Genomic DNA, 10,437 nt, shown 5'->3' with positions numbered 1-10,437 from the left:
TACTAACTCCCCCGTTGTGTTTTCTTACAGTTTCTTCTCATCATCTCCAACAATTTCTCCTTCTTCCTCAGGGTACATCAACCTTAGTCATTTCCTGATTTAAAATGTCCCTTCCCCCTCTGCCCACACCACTCCTCAGCCATGTTCATTTCACTTCTTCCCACATTCTGCAGTTGACATTCCCTAATCCTTTCCCACCCAGTCCCTATGCCCTGCAAGGCTCAATTTCTTGGCCATTTTCCTACCTGTTCTCATCTGCACTTGGATTCATCTATCCTAAGAACTATTGCCCAAACTCACTGTGCCTGGGCTCTCCCAGATTCAGCCCACTGCTCCTCTCTGTCTCTGTCCCCGTAGCCACCACCCTGAAGACTTTCTGAGTTTCGCAGGCCCCCAAGCTCCTCGACCCTCACCCTCAATCATAATACTCTGTCACTTGGCTCCAGAGTCTTGGTATTGTCTTTCCATCATCCTCAGGCTTTTTCTTTCCTCTAGATTTCATTCCCCAGATCTCTTTATTTCCCTCCCATCTTTTCAGCCCAGATCTCTTCTCCTTCTTAAATCTTCAGTCTATAGTACCTGTTCTGAATCTCTTCCTACCCAGTCCATACAGTGCCAGATTTCTGAGGGTTGTCCAGAATGACTTGCTGGTCCTTCCCTTCTTCACCATGTTCACCTCCAGACATCCTGGAATCTTCCAGTCTCTACAACACACCTGTGTCTCTTTTACTTCTTTGCCTGGGACTCCGTGCACCACTGGCTTTAAAACTGAGAGACCCTGAAGAGGGCCCTGCTAATCCCCACAGCATTGAGTTACCAGAGGGATGGGCTGGCAACCAGGATCCTTAATCTTCACAGTGACCATGGGGCCCTTGGTCCTTAAAGGGGCAGATGCTCTAGGACAGAGGCTGAAGAATTAGAAGATGGATCCTTAAAAGGCCAATTATTCTGTAGTCATTGGCCAAGGGATTCAAGAACCTTGGATTTGCCTAATACTAGGAGTAAACTGAGCTTCCTTTCTCTTTCGCCTACCTCAGCTCCACTTCCCTTTCAGCCTGGAAGGAACCTTGAGGTGAACACAATAAAGCAGGCTCCACAATGGCCAGACAAAAAAGGCATTCATCTTTTACAATGCATCGGTTTAATTAAACAAAAAAGTACAACCATGAAAGTTTCAATCCCAGGAACTAAACTTGTTCTTACATAAGGACCTTCTGTTTGACAAACCATAGCAACATCTATATACAGTTTATCCTTACACAGCAGTTCATCACTGCCTACAGAGGATTGGGCCTTCTAAAGTCTGTCCTAAAGAGTGTTTAGTCCCCACAATGAAAGCAAGGTTAAGGGAAAGCATTTTACCTTGAGTAAGCCAGTTAATCTCCTTCAGGATCAGCTTCTCCTCCTTTAAAAGGTGGTAGCTGAATTTTCAAGGTCCTTCCTCATGCTACCTGTCTACGATTCTACGAAACATTATTAACAGTAGTCATAATGATGATAAAAGGTTTTGGAATTCTTTATCTCATTTTATCATCAGAACAGACCCTAGATTGTGGAAAAAGTGATTATCGTTATCCTCCTTTTACAAAGAAAAACTTTGATCAAAGACATTAAGTGGCTTGGGACTTCCCTGGTGGTGCAGTGGTTAAGAATCCGCCTGCCAACGCAGAGGACAAGGGCTTGAGCCCTAGTTCAGGAAGATCCCACATGCCATGGAGCAACTAAGCCCGTGCACCACAACTACTGAGACTGCGTGCCACAGCTACTGAAGCCAGTGTGCCTAGAGCCTGTGCTCTGCAAAAGAAGCCACCATAGTGAGAAGCCTGCGCACTGCAACGAAGCATAGCCCCACACACAGCAACAAAGACCCAATGCAGCCAAAAATAAATAACACAACCTTTTAAAACAAAAAGACATTAAGTGGCTTGCCCAAAGTCACTCAGCTCAGAAGCGGTGGGGCAGAAGAGCCACCAGTGCCGTGTTCTGACTTCTGCCACCGCTCCAGCCAGCTGTCCACAGAAGAGATCTGCTGATAGGCACGGGCTGCCCGTAAGATTTGTCCCAGGAAGTGAGATTCTGAGACCTTTCCCCGCCTTTGCATACACAGGGTGGTGGCCCAGGGAAGGACAGAAGGGCCAGGCAGGTCTGGAAAGAGCCACAGGGCGGAGGAAGAGGCTATGGTGCTTAGAAAACAGACAGCAGCATTGGGTAAGGCAGCTCTCTACGGGCTCCCCTTTAGTGGCTCACTCCCCTTTCAGTTACTTTAAGTGAAAACACAGGAAACATTTACCTGATATCCAGATAAATAAAATAACCTGCCCAAGATCAGTCAACTAGTCATTCACAAAGCTGGCACTCAATTCTAGGTTTTCTGACTCCTACTTTAGTGCAAAAATGTAGGAGTCAGAAAACATCAAACACCTTTTAATGAAATACATCAAATAACAGGTAAGCGAGAAAAGCATTTTAACAGATTCAATCCTTAGATCAAATACAGCGCTCATTCATCTCATATAGATACAATTTTTTTTAATGTTTTTCCTTGTGCTGAGAACTCTCAGGATTTGCTCTCTTAACAACTTTCTTAGATAACGCACAGCAGTGATAAACTTCAGTGCCCTTTTTATTCTATTATAGTGTCACCAATTCACTCTTGAGTTCAATATCGTCCCTGTGCAGTGCGTGTGGGGAAGGGGAGGGAAGACCAACATGTTTAGTATTCCGTCTTAACTGATAAATTAAAAAATCAAAAGTATTGGATAAACTCTTCCCAGAATCACTGAAGGCTCAAAATAGAAAAAGAGTTTAAAATAATTGTCTCCATTTTTAACCTTATGCATCAGTTGAATTTTTACCACATGCTCTTATGACACGAATAAATTTAAAAAAAAAACTGATTTGAAGATTAAATTGATAATGCTAAGTGGGCGCATGCTTGCTCTTTATTTTCTCTATTTCTGTAGTCTGTAATTTTTGTCAACCCTCTCCATCTGTAATTACATAGATTAGTAAACTCATGACCATAGAAATTAAATTACTCACCCAAAATTACAAAAATAGACTAACCATAATGGTCTAATTGGAAAACTACAGACTTTAAAGTCAGGATTGACCAAGGTTTGAATCTCAGTTCTGCAACTTACTATGGGATGATGGGCACCGAAGGGCACCTAAATGTACCTCTCTGAGGTTTGCATTACTCATTTGATTTTTTAGATGCGCACAAGTAATAATGCCATGTAAGGTCATTATAAGGAATAAATGAGATAAAGGATGAGAAAATCCTTAGTAGACTAGTGCCAGGTAGTTTCCATTTTTACAGAGAAGAGCTTATACCCAGGGTTTTTCCCTTATCCCCGACCCATGCCACGATTGATTTCAATGTAGCTAATGCGAAAATGTTCTCACTAGAGTCACTAATGGCTCCCTAATCGCCAGATTCAATAGTCTCACTTCACCTTTCTGCAGCATTTCACGCTAGTGACCACACCTTTGTTCTCGAAAATGTTCGCTCCTCTGGTTTCTGTGACACACGCTACTCTCTTCTAATTTGCCTCCTACTTCTTGCCCCCCACCCCTTTTCAGTCTCCTTCACTAGCCCTTCCTCTTCCTTCTTAAATATCAGTGTTCCACAGAGCAGCGTTTATCAGAGTGCCAGTCAGAATGTTAGCAGTGTTTTCATATTATTAAATAGAAGAGAAAAGAAATGATGGGACAGGAAGAGACAGGACAAAATAAAAAAGAAAATATCAGAGGGCATCACCTTCTAACAAGACCATGTACCGGTTCATAAAATTTTGTTTTAGTTACATGTACATGGATTTGTGTGGGCTTGTATGTTCTGGGGCACAATAAAAATTAACTTTTTCTGTGAGCTGTGGTCAAAAATACTCTCCCAAAGTGTGCCTTGCTCTCTTCTCATATTTTCACCCTGAATGATCTTAAATAGCACCATACCACATACTACCAACTACGAGCTAAAAATTCCCATACCCATATCTCAAAGCCAGACATCTCACCTGAAAGCCAGATTGGTGTATTTGGCTGCCTTGAAACAGCCATCCCTATGTGACTCACAGGCATCTCAACTGTAAAATGTACAAATCTGAACTTACAGTTCCCCATAAATCTCTTGCTCTTCATAATCCACCAATCTAGCTAATGTTAGTGCCATCCACCTACTCATTTATCCATTTATTGATTTCACAAACCCACAAACATGTACTATATACCAAGAAAGTGCTAAGCATTTGAGACACAGAGATCATGGAGATACCATACCTGCCCTGGATAGAGTCACAGTCAGAAACAAAATAAACAGAATCATAAAACAAAAAAGTTGCCCAGGGCTTCCCGGGTGGGGCAGTGGTTGAGAGTCTGCCTGCCGATGCAGGGGACACAGGTTCGTGCCCCGGTCCGGGAAGATCCCACATGCCACGGAGCGGCTGGGCCCGTGAGCCATGGCTGCTGAGGTTGCGCGTCCGGAGCCTGTGCTCCGCAACGGGAGAGGCCACAACAGTGAGAGGCCCGCGTACCGCAAAAAAAAAAAAAAAAAAAAGTTGCCCAACTGTAGAAGTAGGTCCAGCGTCCTACAATATCAAAGAATATGGGCAAACTAATCCAGGCTGCAGAACCTGAGAAAGTTTTCTAGAGCTGCAGACCTAACCTGAGGTTTAAAGTAAGAACAGTTGTGAATCTGAGCCAAAGAGGTTAGAGCGGGAAGAGTACGTGCATATGTACGTGTGTGCGTGTGCGTGTGCGTGTGTGTGTATGTTGGGGAAACAGAGAAAGAAAGGCATTCTAAGGAGAGGGGACAGCACAAGCAATGATATAGCTCTGTGTAAGATACTACAAGAAATGAGGGGTTGCTTAAGTCCAAAGTCTCAGGCAGGGAGTTACAAAGAACGTGGCCAGAAAGACCACATCCTGGAGACATTCATATGTCACGTTAAAGGCCTTCGATTTTCATCCTGCAGCAGATGCAGAGGCAGTGACGGACGAGTTTTAAGTGAGGGAGAACTATGATTTGATTTGCATTTAAGATAGATCATTCGGGATGGGGCATGGTGGATAATTTCAAGAGGTCACAGTGAGGAGGCTTTGGCAGTCATCAAGGTAAGTTATGATGGAGATCTGGACCCCAGTAATAGAAGAGATTACACAACAGTAAATTGATAGGAGAAGACTGATTTGCCATAAAGAGTACTGAGGAGAAAGAACTGGTCATCCATTCACTTAAGCTGGAAACATGGAGACTGTCAAGGCTCCTTCCCTCACCTTTATCCTCCAAATTTAATCAGCTACTGAGTTCTAGCAATTCTGCCTCTTCTCTAGCTCTCAAATCTATCCCTCACTTTCCATTCTCATCGCTTTTAGTTCATCCTTTGTAACCAGGGCAATTAAAAAATTTTAATAACCCATCTCTTGTCTACCTGCAACCCTCCCTGTGCCCCTTCTACCCATCTGCCACAACACCACCAAGAGCAATTGTGATTTTTCTGGAAGGCGAAACCCCTCAATATTTCTCCATGGCCTAGAGAAGAGCCTAAAGGCCATTTATGATCTGATCTCTCCTCCCCTTTTCAATGCATTTACTAATATTCCCCACCCCTACCCTCATGTTGTGCCATGCCAAAGTACTTACAGTTCCCTAAAATAGAAACAAAATAAACCAGAATGAAAAACCTGTTCCAATCCCATGCTAACATGCTTTGGGATGCAATGCTTCCTCTTTCTGGAAGGCCCTTCCCTTCTCCCCACCCTCACCTCTGCCTGGAGAACTGCTCCTCCTGCTTGAAGATTCAACTCCATCACCTCATTTTCTATCATATATTCCCTGACCTCCCCCATAGCCCTAAGCAGACTGGATCACACCCATCTTCACACAACCCTGTGCAGATGGCTACTGGAGCACCAAGCACACTGTACTGCAATCAATTTTGTGCAGGTCTCTCTCCGACCAGATGGTGAGCAACTGAGTTCCTTCTACTTCGTCAGTCCAGCAGTGTCTGGCACATGGGAGTTGCTCAACATATGTTTGCTGGGTAAAAAAAAAAAAAAAGAATAGACAAACAAACTGACTAGAACTGGTCTCTGCCCCACCCCCCAGCCGCCCAGAAATTATCCCATAATACTACTATAATTTTTTTTATAATGGAAATATTAGATGGAAACCCTTAAAATGAGTCCTAAGAACTGGAGACTTTTTCTTCTGTTCTACCTCAAAGCGGTAGTTGGAACTTTCTCCAGAGCTCCAGTTTTTATATCCAGTCTATTGAATATTAATTAGATGGGTTTCCAGAAGCTTAAAACAACATAGTTTATACAAAACTAACCTCCCTCCATCCCAAAATACTACACCCCACAGAAAGATTCTCCTGCCTCCACTATTTCTTTCCAGGGTTCAGCATTTTCCAAGTCAATCACTCAAACCCGCAAACTGAGAGCGGCCCCTGCCTTCTCCCTCTCGGCCTTTACATCATCAACACCAAACACAGAGCCTCCTTTCCGTTCCCAGCGCCATCACCCTAGCTCAGGACTGTGACTTTGCTCTTGGATTTCTATAATCATCTTTGGATAACCTCTTTAAAATAAGCTTTTAAAATTATCTTAAATCTGAAAATCTCACTCCCACCCCAAAAATAATAATTTTCCAAGTTTTATATGTGTCTGAATAATAGGATCACTCATCAAGATGTCCTATGTGCCAGGCACTATTCAAAGCACTTTAAATAGATTAATTTATTTAAGCCTCACATCACACAACCCTAGGACACATGTACTCTTATTATCTCTATTTTCCAATCAAGGAGAATGAAATATTGAGAGGTTAAGCATCTTGCCCGAGGTCACACAGCCAGCAAGTAGCTATTCATTTACTTAAACACATTTTCACATATGTTATATATGAAATATAACATATGCAAAAATATCGTTTTAGTCCTTTCTCTTATTTTACACAAAAGGGATAACAGTATGTGTATTTTCTTTGTATTTGCTCTTAACAATGCATCCTGGTTATCTTTCCATGTTGATACGTATAAATTCACCTCATTCTTTGTTATATGTTATTACAAAGTATGGCTATAGCATAATTTATTTGACCAATTCACTGTTGATGGATATTCAGGTTGTTTTCCATTTTTCACTACTGTAAACAATGACGTGATTCCTAAGTACATAAATCATGGTACTCATGTGAATAGATTTATAGCACAGATTGGTGGAAATAGCACTGCTGGTATTTCCATTTCTAATTTTGATACATTCTGCCAAAATATCTCCAAAAAAAACTGCACCCATTTACATTCTCATTAACAATATATAAAGGTGCCCGTTCTTCCAAACGCTTGGCAAGTTGGATATTATCCATCATTTTAATTTTTAACAATCTAGGGTCTCTTTGTTGCTTTAACTTGCATTTCTCAAAATTCACATGCAGTAGACCATCTTTTCAGATGTTTATTGGACAGCTATACTTGTTCTGAAAATTCCTACTCATGCCCTTTGTCCAATTTTCTATTGAATTGTTTGTCTTTTACGTGTGTTTATTAAATATTCTACATATTATCAATTTAATACTTTGTTATATATGTTGTAAATAAAATTATCCCAATCTGTAACTTACTTTTAAATTTTGCCTACAGTGTCTACAATTATATCAATTTTCAAAAATCTTGCAGTAACCTACTGTATAGCACAAGGAACTCTCCTCAATATTCTGTAATAACCTAAATGGGAAAAGAATTTGAAAAAGAATAGATATATGTATATATATAACCGAATCACTTTGGTTATTCAATCACATAACATTCTGCTACAAAAATTTTTCCCACTGACATTGGGCTGAAGATAAAACTTTTCAGTGTCTGGTTTTCACGTCCTACCTTCTCAAATTTGGTTTAAAGCCACCTCACCAAATTTATTTCCCTTTATTCTTATCCACAAAGTTTTTCAAACAAACTAGTGTACTTGACTGTATCCTAAATAATCCTTCATTACCTTTGCTAGGCATGCTTTGCAATTAGGAGAGAACGAAAGCAGATACATCCTTTGTCTACACATCTTTAGTCTGAAGCACTGGCATTGTGGGTCTGTCCAAGGTCCATCACTACCCTTTGGCAAGGCAAGAATGGGTGTATTTTCTCTTATTAACTTAAAAAGCTCTGACGTTGAGGGTAAAAAAGAGGGGATTTCTATGATTAAATAACCTATGGCAACATACCGCTCTTTCAGCATTCCTAGGCCAGAGAACTTGGTGTTAAACAAGGCAACAGATAATGGGATCTGAAAGTTGAAGAAGCCTTACTGGCATGCAAACTCATAACATTCAGCATACATTTCTTACAGAATCTCTGACTGATGAGATGAATGTTAGAAAGGAATCAGGAGAGGTTAGAAGAACTGAGATAATACTACCTGAAGAGAAAAGACTGAAGTTAACCTGAAAAATGCTGTATGTATGTGTTCAAAACTCAGAGGAGCTGGGAGCCAGTTCAGCTGAGAAGCTGGGAAGAGGCTGCATTACAGCAAAGCAACCACAGCGAGGGAGCAGAGGACCAGGAATGGTGAGGGGTCAGGGTGGCCACACGAGGGTAGCAGAGAGCAGGCTAAACAGAAACGCTCTGGGTAAGAGTGAACAAGTTATTGGAACCGAACATCTAGACCCAAGAAGTACTTTCTATTCAGACAATGAGCACAGAGGAAAATTGTATGGTACACACAGGCAGAACAGAGAAACATCCCTCACACATCTGCTCTAAGGTGAAGGGGCACAGAGAAAGGTAACTAACATGGATTGAGTTCTTAGCTAGGAGTTTTGCAGAAATGTCTTCATTTAATCTTCACAACAAGGTGGAAAACAACCATGTGGAATATTCAACAAGTGAAAAGACTGATCTCAAATAAAAAAAGTGGCATGGTTGGTATTTAAGCCCAGGACAGTCCAACTTCAAAAGCCATCCTTCGTCCTGCACTGTTTCTGCAAGGAGTCAGGAATAGCTCCTTGCAGCTGGACCCTAGAGACTGTTTAACTTCCTTAGAGCCGGACACACAGGCTTTCCTGGCCTCCTTCGTCCACACCATCACTAGCCAGGGCTCCATGTGACTGTAGAAAGAACACCCTAATGTACCTGCCTCGGCATTTGGCTTCATTTGCCACAAGAAGAGCAGCAGCAATGGTCAGCCTGACAGGTGGTAAGAGGTAGTGGGGACAGTAGTCCACAAGGAAGCCCTGAGACTGGACTCTCTGGTGGCGAATCTATCAAGTGTCACCTGGCAAGGGAATACTCCTCGAGTGGTAGCAAGCTCTGGAATTTTAGGGCTTAAAAAGGTCTTAGGACCAACATGGACCACAAGTGATCATGAGTTAGCCAAGAAGACAGATTTAAAATCAAGGATAGCAGAAAAACATACAAGAGAGCCTGGAATAGTATCTTCATGTCCAACTCATAACCATCAGCCATGGCCTTACCTACTGGGACCTGTTCTGAACTCAACTATCTAAGAGAAATCAGAGAAGACGTTCTGAAATGAGAAAGGAAATGGCAGAAGGTTAAGAATTAGGACACTCCACCTGATATATAGGAGGCTGAGGGGCAATTTAATAACAGTCTTGAAGGCTCTAGAGGGACATTACACAGATGCTAGGAAAGAGAAAGAGATGTCTTCTTTCGTGAACCAGAGGGAAAAGCCTTAAATGACAGTGGGAGGTTCTTGATTGTAAAATCAACGTGTAGAATCAAAGAATGTGGACACTCTTCTCCAAATGTGATGGATAGAGTTCTCTTTCATGCGTTCATTCAAACAACACTTAATAAGCACCGATTATGTGCCAAGCATTCTTATGTGCAATATCCCTTCTGTTTCTGACAACACAACTTGACAGAAAAATTGACAGGGTTTCTTTCCTCGCGAAGTTTACATCTACTGGGAGAAGGAGTACAGACAACAAATAAACCAAAGATAAATTATTAAGAAGATAGCAGAAAATGCTAACTGATTACAAGGGAATGAGAAGGCTTCTCTGAGGAGGCGATATTTTAAGCTGAGATGTGCAAGAAAGGCCAGCTTTGCATAGAGCAGAGAGGGAAGATTCCAGATTAGGAAGGCCAGCCAGTGCAAAGGATTAGGGTGGGCACGAGCTTGGTGTGTTAGAGATACAAAAGGAAGAATAGTGTGGGAGGGGTAGTGTGGCCAAAAAGTAACATGAGGTCAGAGGCATAGGCAAGGGCCAGACTGCATAGGGTTTTATGAAAAAGGTTAGCAATCGCTGGAGAGGAAGAGTCAAGGAAATTATGTGTTGAAAGACTCAGTTATATTTTTTGGTTTTAAAACTTAACACAAAAGACTATTTACAGACACAGTTCTCTCAGGAGTCAGTCAGCCCCTTATGAGGAGACACAAGCTGTGGTGTGTTGCTTCTCGGGAATGTCAGGA

Source organism: Orcinus orca, chromosome 1, assembly GCF_937001465.1.
Source record: "Orcinus orca chromosome 1, mOrcOrc1.1, whole genome shotgun sequence".
Lineage (NCBI taxonomy): Eukaryota > Metazoa > Chordata > Mammalia > Artiodactyla > Delphinidae > Orcinus > Orcinus orca.
The sequence above is the reverse complement of the archived record's forward strand: the minus strand, read 5'-3'. Positions refer to the sequence as shown.